Raw genomic sequence first — 14,104 nt, 5'->3', positions numbered from 1 at the left:
GAAACAGCTGTGACAACACACCTTACCTTCCAAGGACTCTCCTTAAAGGCCTTACTAGCAGTGATTTAAATAATACTTAATAATCAAGCTTCCATTGACATCACAAACATTGGATTGGTACTACTACTCCCCATAGTTTTGTCCAGGCTGGTTTAGTTTAGGCTCTTAACCCCTTTAAATGCTCCGGACGATGGTTCATCAATGCCGTTTGTATGTAAGGAGAACCAGACTGGTTAAACTCTGAAGAATCTGTCTTTAGAAACTCCTTGAAGACCAATACACCTTCACCCCTAACACTTTGGCTTCTCTCTCTCTAGTTTTGCCCATGTTAGTTTAGCTTATGGGCTGCACAGTGGCACAGTTGGTAGCACTGTTGCCTTGCAGCAGGAAGGTCCTGGGTTCGATTTCTGGCCCGGGGTCTTTCTGCATGGAGTTTGCATGTTCTCCCTGTGCATGCGTGGGTTCACTCCGGGTTCTCCGGGTTCCTCCCACAGTCCAAAAATATGACTGTTAGGTTAATTGTTCTCTCTAAATTCTCTCTAGGTGTGAGTGTGTGTGTGCATGGCTGTTTGTCCTGTTTGTCTCTGTGTTGCCCTGTGACAGACTGGCGACCTGTCCAGGGTGACCCCGCCTCTCGCCCGGAACATTAGCTGGAGAGGCAGCAGCACCTCTCTAAGTAATAGACACCACTAGGGGACAAGGTTGCTAGAAAATGGATGGATGGATGGATGGATGGATAGTTTAGCTTAGACCCTTACGCCATTTTATGTTCCGGACGATGGTTCAACAATGCTTTTTCAATTTAGAGAGAACAACACTAGTCAAACTGCAAGGAACCTGTCTCTACAGCCCAACTTACCTTCCAAAGAGTCTTCTGTTCACTTGCCTCTTACAAGTAGGGCCTGTGGTTTATGTAGCCCTACTACTTTGGCTTCCAAAAATGGATTGGTGAACTATAAAACACCAAAGATCTTTCCAAAATGGTTTGGTTTCTGGAGCTCTGAAAGCTCCAGAATCGTGGTTCAACAATGCTTCTTGGGGATATTGGTTGACAAAACTTGCTTTTAGAACATACTTTACCTTCCAAGGAGTCTCTTTGAGGTCATATCTATCTTCACTTTATTGGATTTGTAGTGATGCTGAGACTCTTCCACTATCAAACTGTGATTTGCCTCTTTCTTTTTGCTTCCCCATCCAAGAGAAAACATTTTCAGTGCATTTGATAAATCTACAAACCATGAAAACCATACCAGCTGCAGACCAGAAAATCTTCAATGAAAGAACCAACAAGTGAAGGAGAAATCCCATATCTGTGCAAAGGAGTGTACAGAATGACTCAAGGTTTACTTGTTTCACAAAGCTGCCAGCAACAATCTGTCAGAAAGCTTCGCTCTGTGTCTTATTTGAACGTTCACCAGTCTGAGGAGGAAAACCTTATCAAGGAGATGAGAGCAACTGTGATAAATTTGCTGCATCCAGCTGCATCCAGCTGATAAGAACAAAATTATACTCTCTCTACATGCCTGCTCTAATTAAAAACAGTCTCTCAGGTTCCAGCAAGTCACCATGTGACGTGTTTTAATCTTTGTTAAAAAAAAAATGATGCAAGAACCGCATCAAATTTTCAGATTAGGTTTCCCAGTTCCTGAGTTGATAAATAAATAATATCATCCCTGCGCCCTCTTCTTCTCGACCACCTGCTGCTTTTAGTCTGCGCGCCGAAGCTGGCATCATCAGTATTCATCCGGATCCTTCCACCTCATGTCGCTCCCCACAAAGGAGCCCTCAGGGCATTAATGGTGAACCTTTACCCACATGGGACCTGTTGGTCTCTCTGACACCTGTCTCCCTCAGGTTGACCCCAGTCACGGCTCGGATCACGCTACGATGCCTCCAAGTCTGGATCTGTCGGCACGGTCCGGCGTTGACGGGCAGCTCCAGAGAGCCGACATGCAGATTTGAGAAACTAAAGGAAATAATCCGGAGGAGGAAAATGTAAAAGTATGAGAAGAAAGATGATGTTTATTTGCACCAAAGCCTGGTCACTTGCACGCTCTGGTTGGCTATTGATTGTCAGGAGTTTATTAATCTAAAAAGTTTCCAAGAAAGACTTGGGGAAAGGCCACCGTCCAAAGAAACAAAAAAGAAACAATCTTGGAAGAGAAAAATCAATGCTTATTACCATACATAAGACTGTATGTGATGCTGAAAGCTTTATTTTTGCTTCAGTCTGAGAAAACATGCAAGAAATATTTCAGATTTAGTTTTTACGTGACCATAAAAAGAGAAAAAAGCAGATAAACCTAGAGTATTAATCTCCATATAAATCTGATACTACAGTTTAATTTTCCAATAATCAGGAATTTTGTTTACATCGCGTTTTTGGGAGCTAGTAGTTTGGTCACCATGTAATGCTAACAACTGCCAATCCACAAAATCTTTGTATTTTTGGTCAAGTTTCTTGGGTAAAAGTCTGACTGCACTTTAAATAAGACAAAATTAACTTATATGTAAGTTTACAGCAAGATATAGGAGCTTGTTTTAAGTCAAAAGATCCTAGCTAGCTAGCTTTTTTAGCTAGCTACATTTTCCTCATACCTCCATTGGTTCTGCAGAAACCAGAACCAATGGTTCCTGCTAATATTGCTGCTAATATACTCGTTCTAGCTAGCAAGTGTATGTTAGCAGCTGTTTACCATTAGCCGCAATGGCCTTGAGTTACAAAATGCAATGAAGCAATTCCACAAGAAAAAACAACTACATATAAAATGAGATTAAATAGTCTGGCTACAACTAAATTTAAGAGCTATGATTAACATATTTAAGGCCAGTGTAATTTTTTAAAATGAATTTAAGACATTTTAAGGCCTTAGGAACTGCACTTAACATATTTAAGATTAACTTGGCTATTTTAATATTAATTTAAGACATTTTAAGGCTTTAAGACCTATGATTAACATATTTGAGTCAAACTTAGCTTTTAAAAATGAGTTTGTGACATTTTAAGGCTTTAAGAACATATTTAAGGCCAATGTAACTTTTTAAAATGAACTTAATACATTTAGGGCCTTACAACCTATCTGTTAATATAATTATGGCATTAAAATGGTCTTAAGTATTCATAGAATGCGAGATTAAATAGTCCAGCCACATTTAATGCCTTGACTTAAGATACATTAATTTAAGACTTTTTAAGGATGTGTGGACATCCTTTGTGTTTGAATCGTGAGAAAACGCGCAAACATTTGAGGGACTGCGATATTCTTTGATATAAACAATGAGTTTCCTGTGAATTTAATACAGCTGTTAAATCAATTAGTAAACAGATGATAATCAGAAACAGACGCCTATTTTGCATCAAAACCACTGAAGTAGACACATCCTCTACAGCTTCACGCTGAATAAATATGTCAGAAGTCTTTTAAATATATTTGGATGAATTATTTATCATTGAAGGCTCCTGCTTCCCATTCTTTCCACTCTTACCTGCAAAGTTGGACCTTTTTTCTTTTAGCTGACGCGGCAAACTGCTCACTTGTTCTACACAATTATCCATGAAAGTCACTGTGTTTTACATCCCAACTGTTCAAAGTAAATTACCTCGCAGCAGCAAGAACCGCCTTTAAAAAAAGCATCTGAGAAGAAATACACCAGGCTGAAGGACATATTTACCCACTTATGTGGAAATATAAACAGAGAGGTAGTTTCCTTTTCAGCTAAGCTGCTTTGTCCATGTCAGTGTGCGAATCGGTGTCCTGGAAAACTTCTTGGAGAGAATGTCAAACAGCTTCCAAGCCAATTAGGAGATCTACTCCCTGCAGCAAGGCCTGGTTCTTCAACCCTGAGGACTTTACCTAGCAGGTTGAGTCTGTTAAAGCTCTATGGGGAAATGTCCAGGAGCCTGGGACCAACGGAAAATGCTTCTGTCAATCTGTGTCCTGCTATTCAATCATAACATACTTCTGCTATAAATAATTAAATCTTCTCAATTTATGTCATAAAAGTCTTACCTGCTGCTTGTACCATTTACTTGTCAGTCTACCCTTTGAGGTTATAGCTGTGTCGACTCTTCTGGGAAAGCTTTTCATGAGGTTTAGGAGTTTGAAGTCAGATGCCAATGTTGAATGAGAAGCTCTATCTCCCTATAATGCTTTATGCATAGTTACCACAAGTCTCAACTGAAAGTGATCCACGCCATCTTGGTAGGCAAGACCAGACCCATGGCTTCGAGACCAACAAAAAGAAAATATGTAGACACTCTTGACCAATGTACGAGAAAGCGATACATGAACAAAATGGCTGCTGTTGGGATCAACCCGTATAAGACGGAGAAGTAAAATATGTCAGATGATGTGGACATGCTGCCTCCGATCTACTGTGACGTAGTTAACTAACTAGTGAACACAAAGAGTTTATACACAATGGAGGAACTTCACAGCCTGAAATCTATCAATTCATATAGTCGGTGTTTAAATGGATTTGTAAAAAACATACGCATTCTTTGTGTGAATACAAGGTTCTGGTGACTGGCAGATATACAACCAAAACAAATATGTGAGTCTAGCGCTAGCAGGAGAAATGGTTTTTGTCTTTTACCAAAGACGAGAGAAATCCTGCAACCTCTAAAATCTGACGTTACTCCATTTTTGTTTACATGTCGTGAAGAAGGAAGTTATGGTCATCAAAAAAAATGATCTCTGGTCCACCTATAAACCTCGGTCTCAGTTTGGTTAAACTGAACTCTGGTGCGATTTGAATGCATATGTGAACGCCAAGCAGACCGGAGACCACTCCAAAAGAAGGAAGTGGGCTACAGTAGGGAATTCTGGGTAAATACAATCAAAACAAACGCACAAGTCTAGCGCTAGCGGGAGAAAAAGAGAAATCCAACAAACACTAAAATCTGATGTCTCTCCATTTTTGTTATTTTGTGAAGAAGGTAGTTAGGCTCAGTGTCTTCTTCAGAGGTTTTCATGTTGTTTAATTTAAATTGTTCCTTCAGAGGTTCTTGGTGTAGCACCCCCAAAGGCGAGGAGGGGAAGATGTTGCTCAAAAGTTTGGTTTGTTTGACATAGTTTAGTGTGAAAGTGAACCGGCAGCCTCTGAAAATGTAACAAATGTTGCAACTCTGATCCCCAATCGAACTGAATCTAGCAGACTATCAGGTGTGAAAACACCCTTAACTTCATATTTGGGCAAATAAAGCATTTTGGAATTGAACTGAACAGAAGACTTTAAGAAACCTCCTTTAAATGCGAAAAACAAAAACAAAGTGAGACGTTACATTTTTGGAGGATGGTCACTCCTCTGACTGGTCTATATTTTCCTCATTTTCCCTTTCCAAATAGGCAAAAGGCAATGAATTTGTTTCTCATCTTCTCAGGTTTGATATGTTGCTTTTTGAGCCATTTAGGCCTACTTCATGTCATCTTACAGGTGCTGTGTAGATATCGCCAGTCAAACCAAGTCTGAAAACACTCTACGAATGAATTAGTTCATTAACATTCTGAACACGTAAGAGTTTTGATTTAATATATTTATTCCAGACTTTGGGGTTTAGAGTTAGATAAGCTTTGTCCGCCACCGTGTCACCAGATAATAATGTCCTCTACGTTTTATTGCCCAGCCATTTGTCAGCGTCCTGTTTTCTGTGTACGGTGCGTCACATCGTGCTTACTTCCTCTGTTCGGCCCGCCGCTTGTCCCATGCTGCTGAGTCATTTGGTGGGAAATGACACTCCATTTGTTTCCCATCATGCTACCTGGGCAGTCACGTAAGATTAACGTGCCCCTGCTTACTGACCCGAAACCGGTTTCTTCTTTTTTTTTTCTTCCTCCCACCCTGCTTGGGTAGTCACAGCATACAGCCTGATTCCCTCACTGTGGATTCAACCGCCCAGCCCACCTTTGGAAGAAAATGCTCCTTTGTTGGTGTTTAAACATGCAACAGAATTTAGAAACATCTTCCAAAACTATCGGCGAAGATCTGTATGGATTTGCACCGTTTTTTGAAATTCAGCCCACAGGGGCAAACGTCTCTGAACACAGCAGAGTACTTTCATCCTGAACGCTGCCGGTTCTGTTTTACACCAACTGAAGGTGAGTTAAACACAGAAAGAAATTTAAATCCAGTGCTTGAAGCGAAAGCTTAGAGGTTGGAATGAAAAGTTGTACAAAAAGGGAAAAAAAATCATGCAAACTGGGTGTGAAATGTATTCTTGTTGCTTTTAAGGGAGGGAAATTGGAAAGACGGGACCACAGTGTGTGCCGGCGCAGAGGGAAAGACGAGATCTGTCTTCCACAGAGACCTTGTCTGTGAAAAAGAGATATGGAAGGGACATGCTCGGAGAGGCGTGGACCAAACATGACAAACACGCGTGCAGAACCCAAGAACTTCCCAAAATATCTCACCCCAACTGGGGGGAAACTCAAATACTCGAGAGGGAAAAGGGTTGATACAATGAAGAGAAGGATAGTGCAAATGTGGGGTTAGGGAATACAGAAAAAAAGTGAAGTAAAAGTAATTTTTCACATGAAAGCAGTGTCCAAATCCATGACTCAAGCAGGCCAAGCCATCAGGGGATGAATAGTTGAAAGAAACCAGAAAGCAGGGGCTCCCAAAGCGTAAACTACAGTGACAAGATGATATAATGACAAAATAGGGGAAAACATCAATGCAAAGTTTAAAAAGAGGGGACAAAAATATGTGAAAAACAACAGCAGTTAGGTGGAAACGTATCAGTTTCCAAACACTGACTTTGAATTTCTTGGGACTTTATGAACCAACAGAAAAAAGTGGTGTGCATTTCAAAAGTAACGTAATTAGTAAATGCATTTACTCACAGCATAAATCAGGGTTTTGCCGATTTGTAAAATGTAAGACTTTTTAAGAACTCTATGAATGAAATTTAAGACCTACTGTACATCATAACAGAAATACAAAAGAAAATTTTATGTTTTAGATACTAATGTAGTAGTACAAAGGTCGTATTTTTGGGGGGAACAGAAGTGACCCAGTGGCAAAAAGCTAGCTAGCAAGGGTACGCTAGCAGCTAGTTAGCAGTGAAGATATCTGAACAAGACTCAAACATCAAATGTATAATGTAAAATAGTCCTGCCACCACAAAATCTAAGTCCTGTTACTAATGTATTTAAGGCCAATTTACATTTTTCTAATGTATTTAAGACTTTTTATGGCCTTAATTTTAGATACAAAATTTAAGACTGCTATGAATGAAATTGAAGACTTTCATCATGAGAGAAATATACAAAAGAAAATCTAATGTTTTAGATAGTATAATAGTAATACTGCAGGGCTTTTTTTGGTTGATAACAAAAGTGACCCAGTGGTAAACAAGTTTGCCAAAAGCTAGCTAGGCAGCTAGCTAGGAAGGCCACGCTAGCAGCTAGTTAGCAGTGAAGATGTCTACACGACTCAAACATCAAATGTACAATATAAAATAGTTCTGCCACCACAAAATTAAGACCTGTAATTATTGTATTTAAGGCCAACGTATCTTTTTTCTAATGTATTTAAGACTTTTTTTAAGGCCTTTAAAGGTTTATAAGATAAAGCAATGACTAAAACTGTTTTTTATTCTGTTCTAATTATCTGGATTTCTTTTTCTTTCTTTTTTTTTGGAAATCACTATAGACCGATTATTACTTAAGAATTAAAGTCTAAAATAATTATTGTAATTATTATAAGCAGTAAATATTTCTCACAAAATTTAAATTGAAACATAAAAAGTGAGCCACAGTTATTGTTTGTTTCTGAATTATTATGCGTTTGTTAAATACATTCAGCTGCTTTTTCTTTACACAGTTTACATGTTTAATGGTGTATAGTTGCAGTATACACAGTAATATTTACTTTTTTTAAATAAACAATGAGTATGTAAAGCACTGTGTAAATAATAAAAATGTGGGCAATATAAAAAAAAACTAGATAAACACGAATTAAAACAAAACAAAACACACTAACACAAAATGAGCGGAAATGTTCCGTTATTTGAAGACAAAAATTAAAAATAATCCGTATTTAATTAAAAAAAAAAAATCAATTAAACAAAACAAGAAAATTAAAGAGTCAGTCAAATTTATGAAATCTATGTTTTAAAGTATTCAGAAAACAAATGTTAAAAGAAATACGTTTCACAAAAATACTTACTTTTTTCTACTTTTCCTAAAGATCAACTTAATTTCAGAATGCGATGCTCACCTATAAGCCCTGAACCTCTGCACTGTTTTTGAACCCCATCCGCGGCAGAAAAACAAAAGATTTTCCAAATCGAAGGTTAGCGAAACCAGAAGATCTTAAATCAGAGCTCTACAAGAAGATTAGAAAGAAAAAACAATCGGGAGCGGCAGACTACATTTTCTCAGCTAGAAAACTCCAGTTCCTGGAAGCAGTGTCGGATAAAAAAAAGAAACATACAGCGCAATACATGAGAGACGAAGCAGGGCTTAATTTAAATTGTGCTTTATTTTAGAGGCACAATGGAGAAAGACCACAGAGGATTCACTCATCAAACAACCCAGGCAGCGTCTCCACGGGAAGCAGAAGAAAAAAGGAATAATAATTGTGTATACTCTGAAGGTCCAAGATTTGTCATTATAGAATGGAAGAACAGAGGGAGAAATAATAAGCAAGGGATTTCTGACGTTATTTAAAGAAGTTTTAATCATTAGTCTGCTGTGCGGCGTGGCCAGAGGAGCCACCGCGGCCTCCTCCTGCGAAGAGAACATGATCAAAGAGGAGGAAGGTTAAATGAGTTTAGTTGGTAGAAAGACAAGAAAAACTGACCGGGGTTTCTCACACGCTCGCTGAATGACAATGTAACGCCACGAAATCCTACAAATGGTGGACTCTCGATTTCCCTTCAGACTGGAGCGACAGCAGAACCGACACAAAGAGCTGGAAATCTATTCAAATCTCCTCATGTGGCATAAAGTGAGAATCAACTGTTTGTAGCTGCGACTCTCCAGCTGTCCCCGTGTTTGCCAGGCTTGAGCTCCCCACGTTCTCCTCAGTCTGCACGCAGCGCGAGGCTTATCTCTGCTGATCTTTTGTCCTTAATAAACACTTATTTCACAACCAATTTGGGCTCAGGCTCACGCTGTGAATGCAACACGATGTTTTCATGCCATAGCCTTGCTTTTACTGCAGCCTGTGCTGCACTTATAGCTAAATAATTGAGTCAAAGTTTCTCTCCTTTTCAAAAATAAAACTGAAAAATTATTGTTGTTTGGATAAAATAACCAAATAAGATGTAGGTAATTGTTTCCTGATAAACAAGATCAGAAAAATGTACCTGATTCTCATAAAAATGGTGTTAATTGTGTAAAATATCAGTAAAATGTGTAATATTTCAGCAACAGATAGTGAGTACACTGCACAGACAAAAAGTCTTAAGTATTTTTGTCTAGTTTCTAGTGCAAATGTCAAGTTTTTGTCTTATTTCAAGTGTATTAAATTACAAGTAAGTTTTTAGTGAGAAATCTGGGCTTATATTAACAAAATAATTCATTAATACTAATGAAAATGTGCTAGTTATATGTGAAGACCTAAAACATGGGGATAATATGTTGTAATAAGTGAAATAATCTGCCAGTGGAGCTAGTATTTCTTTAGCTAGTTAGCTAGCAACAAAGTTAGCATGAGCAAAATGTCAAGCTCACAAACAAAAACATTTAGGTTAAGAGGAAAATGACAACATATTTAGGCCAATATGTTCAACTAGTTCTTTTTTGTCATGAAATGCATGTAAAATCAGCTTTGACATGAAGTCACATTTACTCAAACCTGTCTGTGACTAACTGTACAGAAAGTTTCAAACTGAACGTCTGGAGTTATTTTGACGTTGCTGTCAGTAGCTGCGCTTTCATTACAAATATGCATAAAACTTTGTTGATAATCCGCTAATATATAAAAAAAACACCACACACACAGTTCTGGTATTTCTATTAAATAAGATGTATTTAATATCATCTTATTAAATGATATTTAATAAGATGAAGCACAATTAAAATTACATCTGAAAAAGTTTGTTTACATGTTAAAATCATGACAAGTCATCATCCTGTTACCACTTCCTGTCGTCTTATTTGTCATTTCTGCCAGCAGTAACATCTTGTTGTTGATCATGTGATGCGAAAAAGTGTTTCCATTGCAAATTTTTTAAAATACACTAATTAATTTAATTTAGCTGAAAAATCACCTAATCCTAAAGCAATTTTTTTTATTGAAAAACAAGTTTTTTCAAAATTGTCATGTTTCCAGTAAGCAAATTAATTTTCATAATTTCAATTTGTGCATTTTTACCCAGCTACTGTTTCCCATCTCACCATACATTTACTGGATAAAAAGAAACAAACTTTTATTTCTACATGAAAGCTAAATTCAACCAATTATTCACTCGAATCATCAAAAAGTGACCAGTAATTAGTTTTCAGTCATTAGTTTGTCCAGCTAATACGCAGACTAAGTGATAAATTTGAAGCAAATATTCAGAGAAAACAAACACAGAATTCCATAATCTGTTCTAGGTCTAGTAGATCATAAAATGCCAAAATAAATTAAATCAGCAACATCCCATTCTGCTAAGGCCTGGGTGAGAAACAATTGTTAGATTGTAACTTTTTTCGCAATGATCTGTGAAAAGATACTCTTAGCAATATTGATAATATTGCACCGCTAAAAGAAAAAGGTTCCAGAAACGTTTAAAGGTTTTTGTGCTAGTATTACACATCCAAGGTATTGCCTTCTGGATTTAAAGCGTTTGTTTCCAACTATATGACAGATCAAGTGATGTTAATTATCCTACGGTGTGGTTAAGACATCTTTAATGGGGTCAGCCACGTACATGGACTCAGCTGTTGATAATAACTGGATCATTAATTAAATAAACGAAGAGTATCGGCTTTAAAAAAGGTTACACAAACAGCACTCCATCATGGTTCATTAAATCAAAGCAGGTAAACACATAAAACCTGCTTGGTACTCCATCAAACCCACAGACAGCAGGGGATGTGAATTTTACGTTGCTGTATTTACACCTCCAGGTAGAAGTAGCCAGAATTATTATGTAAATGAGTCTGAATAGGAAAGGGTGGGCTTGTAGGCCTTAATGAGCTGTTGCACCTGGATGCTTGACAGGAAAAGGGGTCCTAACAAGAAAGCTGTCAATTAAAACAACAGAGAAGGATTATAATAGAATAAATCCTTCAAGAAAGTAACTGAAAGGCTGGAGTTGCTGGAGCAAACACAAACAAACACAATGAGGTGTCAGGATCGAACTCTGAAAGTGATAGGACTTAAATTAGAAACTTCACGTTCCATCCGTATTTAAATGCATATTGGTTAGACTCTGAAATATAAAAGTAGGAATGCTCAACTGGGTTTAGCTTTTGAAGACAAACTGCATTTATGGTTAAAAAAACAAAAAATTCTTAAACTTATCAGTGTTGAAACTACATAGTTGGCTGTGTTTCCATTGACCGTAAAAAAAATTAAGAGTTACGAAAATAAATTTGGTTGATAGAGGCATGCCAATTAAAAAATAAACTGCTAAAATTAGTTGGTTTTTCAGACATAGAAATTTGTGTATTTTGCAAAACAGCAATGGACACTTTTTTCACATCAAACGAGTCATCTTATCAACAAGATGTTACTACTGGGGGAAACGACGGGTAAGACGACAGGAAGTGGTAGGACAAAGATGGGGCTGCATGTCTCCTTGTGTGACTCCTTGTGTGAACAAACTTATTCACATGTGATTTTAATTGGGTTTATTATGTAATGAACCCTGATATGGACTGGCGACCTGTCCAGGTGACCCCGCCTCTCGCCCATTGACAGCTGGTTATAGACACCAATGGATGGATGGATGGAATGAAAACATCGCAATATAGAAATTGTGTTTTGACAAGCAAAATATCGACAAAGTTTTACGCTCATTTATAATGGGAATTCAAAACAAGTTGGATGTGCTACTAGCTGCGTTTCTATTGACCTCAAAATTGCACAAATTGAAATTCCGAAAATAAATAGGAAAAGCCAATTTTGCAAAAGAAAAAAGAAACGTTTTCCATTAGTAAGTTTTTATACTAGGAAGAGATGTTTTTTCAGCTGTATCAAATTTTGTGTTTTTCACAAAACTGCACTGGAAACACTTTTTTTCCAGCATGTGATCAACAACCAGATGTTGCTCCTGGCAGAAACAACAAAGAAGACGACAGGAAATAGTACAAAAGTGATTTTTTAAATGAATTATTATGTGAACAAACTTAGTCACATGTGATTTTAATTCTGTCTTTTAGTTAATGGAAACACTGCGATTGTGAAATAGTGTTTTTTCTACCCTGGTTTGGTGCACATTTGCAATCAAAACACAGCTACTGATTCACAGCAAACTGCTTTGTTTCCTTTCCAAATTTGAATGATGAACTAAACTTAACTGCATTATTTAGTATTCAATTGTAATGCATTATGTATTTACAAACATCCAATATGTATACAAATTGGATGTTTTCTTTAAGTGCCTTTAGATAACACTATATAAAAATGGATTTAATTAAACTAATAAAAGTACAGTAGGATTCAACAAGACCAGCTTAATGGCATCTAGCAATTTTCTTCAGAAAGTCCCAGATTAATTTTCCAAGCTGTTCAATGTTTTTGTTTATGATTGAACACCTCGTGAACTTTGTGTAATCTTCTCTGCTTTAATTTTGGCCTCTTGTTGATTAAAAAGTTAATAAGGTAAACATTTCTGCAGGGATCTTCACACCTGTGGTACAGCTACTCTTTTCTGCAAGCAGAGCTCACGAGCCTGTTGTCTGGAACATTTATTAATCAAAAACATCCATGTACAGAAACACACAGGGTCTTTTAATTCTTTTTATGAACCGCAGAATGCCCAGAAGAGCCTGCTGATGCTGATGTAAAACCCCGGCTCATAAACAAGCCAGTAATTTGTACTTTGATATGAAATGCAAATGAAAATCTCTCGTCAACGGGGACGTGAACCACTCCACGGTGAGAACGAGGAGAACGTCTTAGTCCACACCGACAGATGGTGAGGGAAGAACGGAGATCAGATCAACTCTTCTGCGAATTAAAGGGGTAAACAAAGCTGACAGAACGGCAAAGTCCACAAGCCCATCAGTTGCTAATAAATTCATTCTACTTTATGCATTTAGGCATTTTTTTTCTCACTTTATAGAAGCTCAAATTTGACAGTTTTATAGTGGATTTACACTAATGAATTATATCACATGTTAAATAGTCTTTAGTTAAATTAGGAACATAATGATAATAACAATACTTTATTGATCCTCAGAGGGGGCGAAATTTTGTTTGTCCCCAAATAGCACACAACAAAAATTTAAAATTATCTATTAAATGGATAGAATTGTACTAACTACACTGCCAAAACACAAAATCGTTAGTAATTCTGGTCTACGTTGTAGTGCAAATATCTTACTTTTGTGTTATTCAACTTACAAGTAACTTTTCAGCATAATATATCGACTTGTTTTGAGTAAATAATTCCTTAATATTGATGAAAAAGCGCTAGCTCCACTGGCAGATTATTTAAATTATAACAAAATATTCTTACCATGTGAGAAGTGAATTTATCTCTCAAAATTAAGGAATTATTTACTGAAAACAAGCTCCTGTTTCTTGCTGAAAAGTTACTTATAAGTTAGTTTTGTTTTATTTCAAATGGAACTCGGCTTGGGTTGCTAGGTAACGGGGCTGGCTTTGGCTGGGGTTGCTAGGTAACGGCACACTGCCCGTGGAATGCGACTTGTTTCGAAAGGGCTTATTTTCCAGACAACAAAAAAAACCAAACATGAAGTTATTGCCAAAAAACCCATCTAGGTGGGGGGGGTTTTAAGCGCTTGGGTTTTTAGAAGCAGTAGAGACCCAAATGGAAGTCACAGTAGTTTTGCAAATTAAAACCAGGATGACTGAACTGCCCTTGTTGTCTCAACACTGGTGTCGATGCTGAAGCGGGGTAAACAGATGGCTGATGGAGGCCGGGGCCGAACCCTTTCTGACAAAGAGGAAGAAGTGAAAGCCGCAGACAGGAGCGCTG

Source organism: Xiphophorus couchianus, chromosome 21 (assembly GCF_001444195.1).
Source record: "Xiphophorus couchianus chromosome 21, X_couchianus-1.0, whole genome shotgun sequence".
NCBI lineage: Eukaryota > Metazoa > Chordata > Actinopteri > Cyprinodontiformes > Poeciliidae > Xiphophorus > Xiphophorus couchianus.
Note: the sequence above shows the minus strand (reverse complement) of the source record.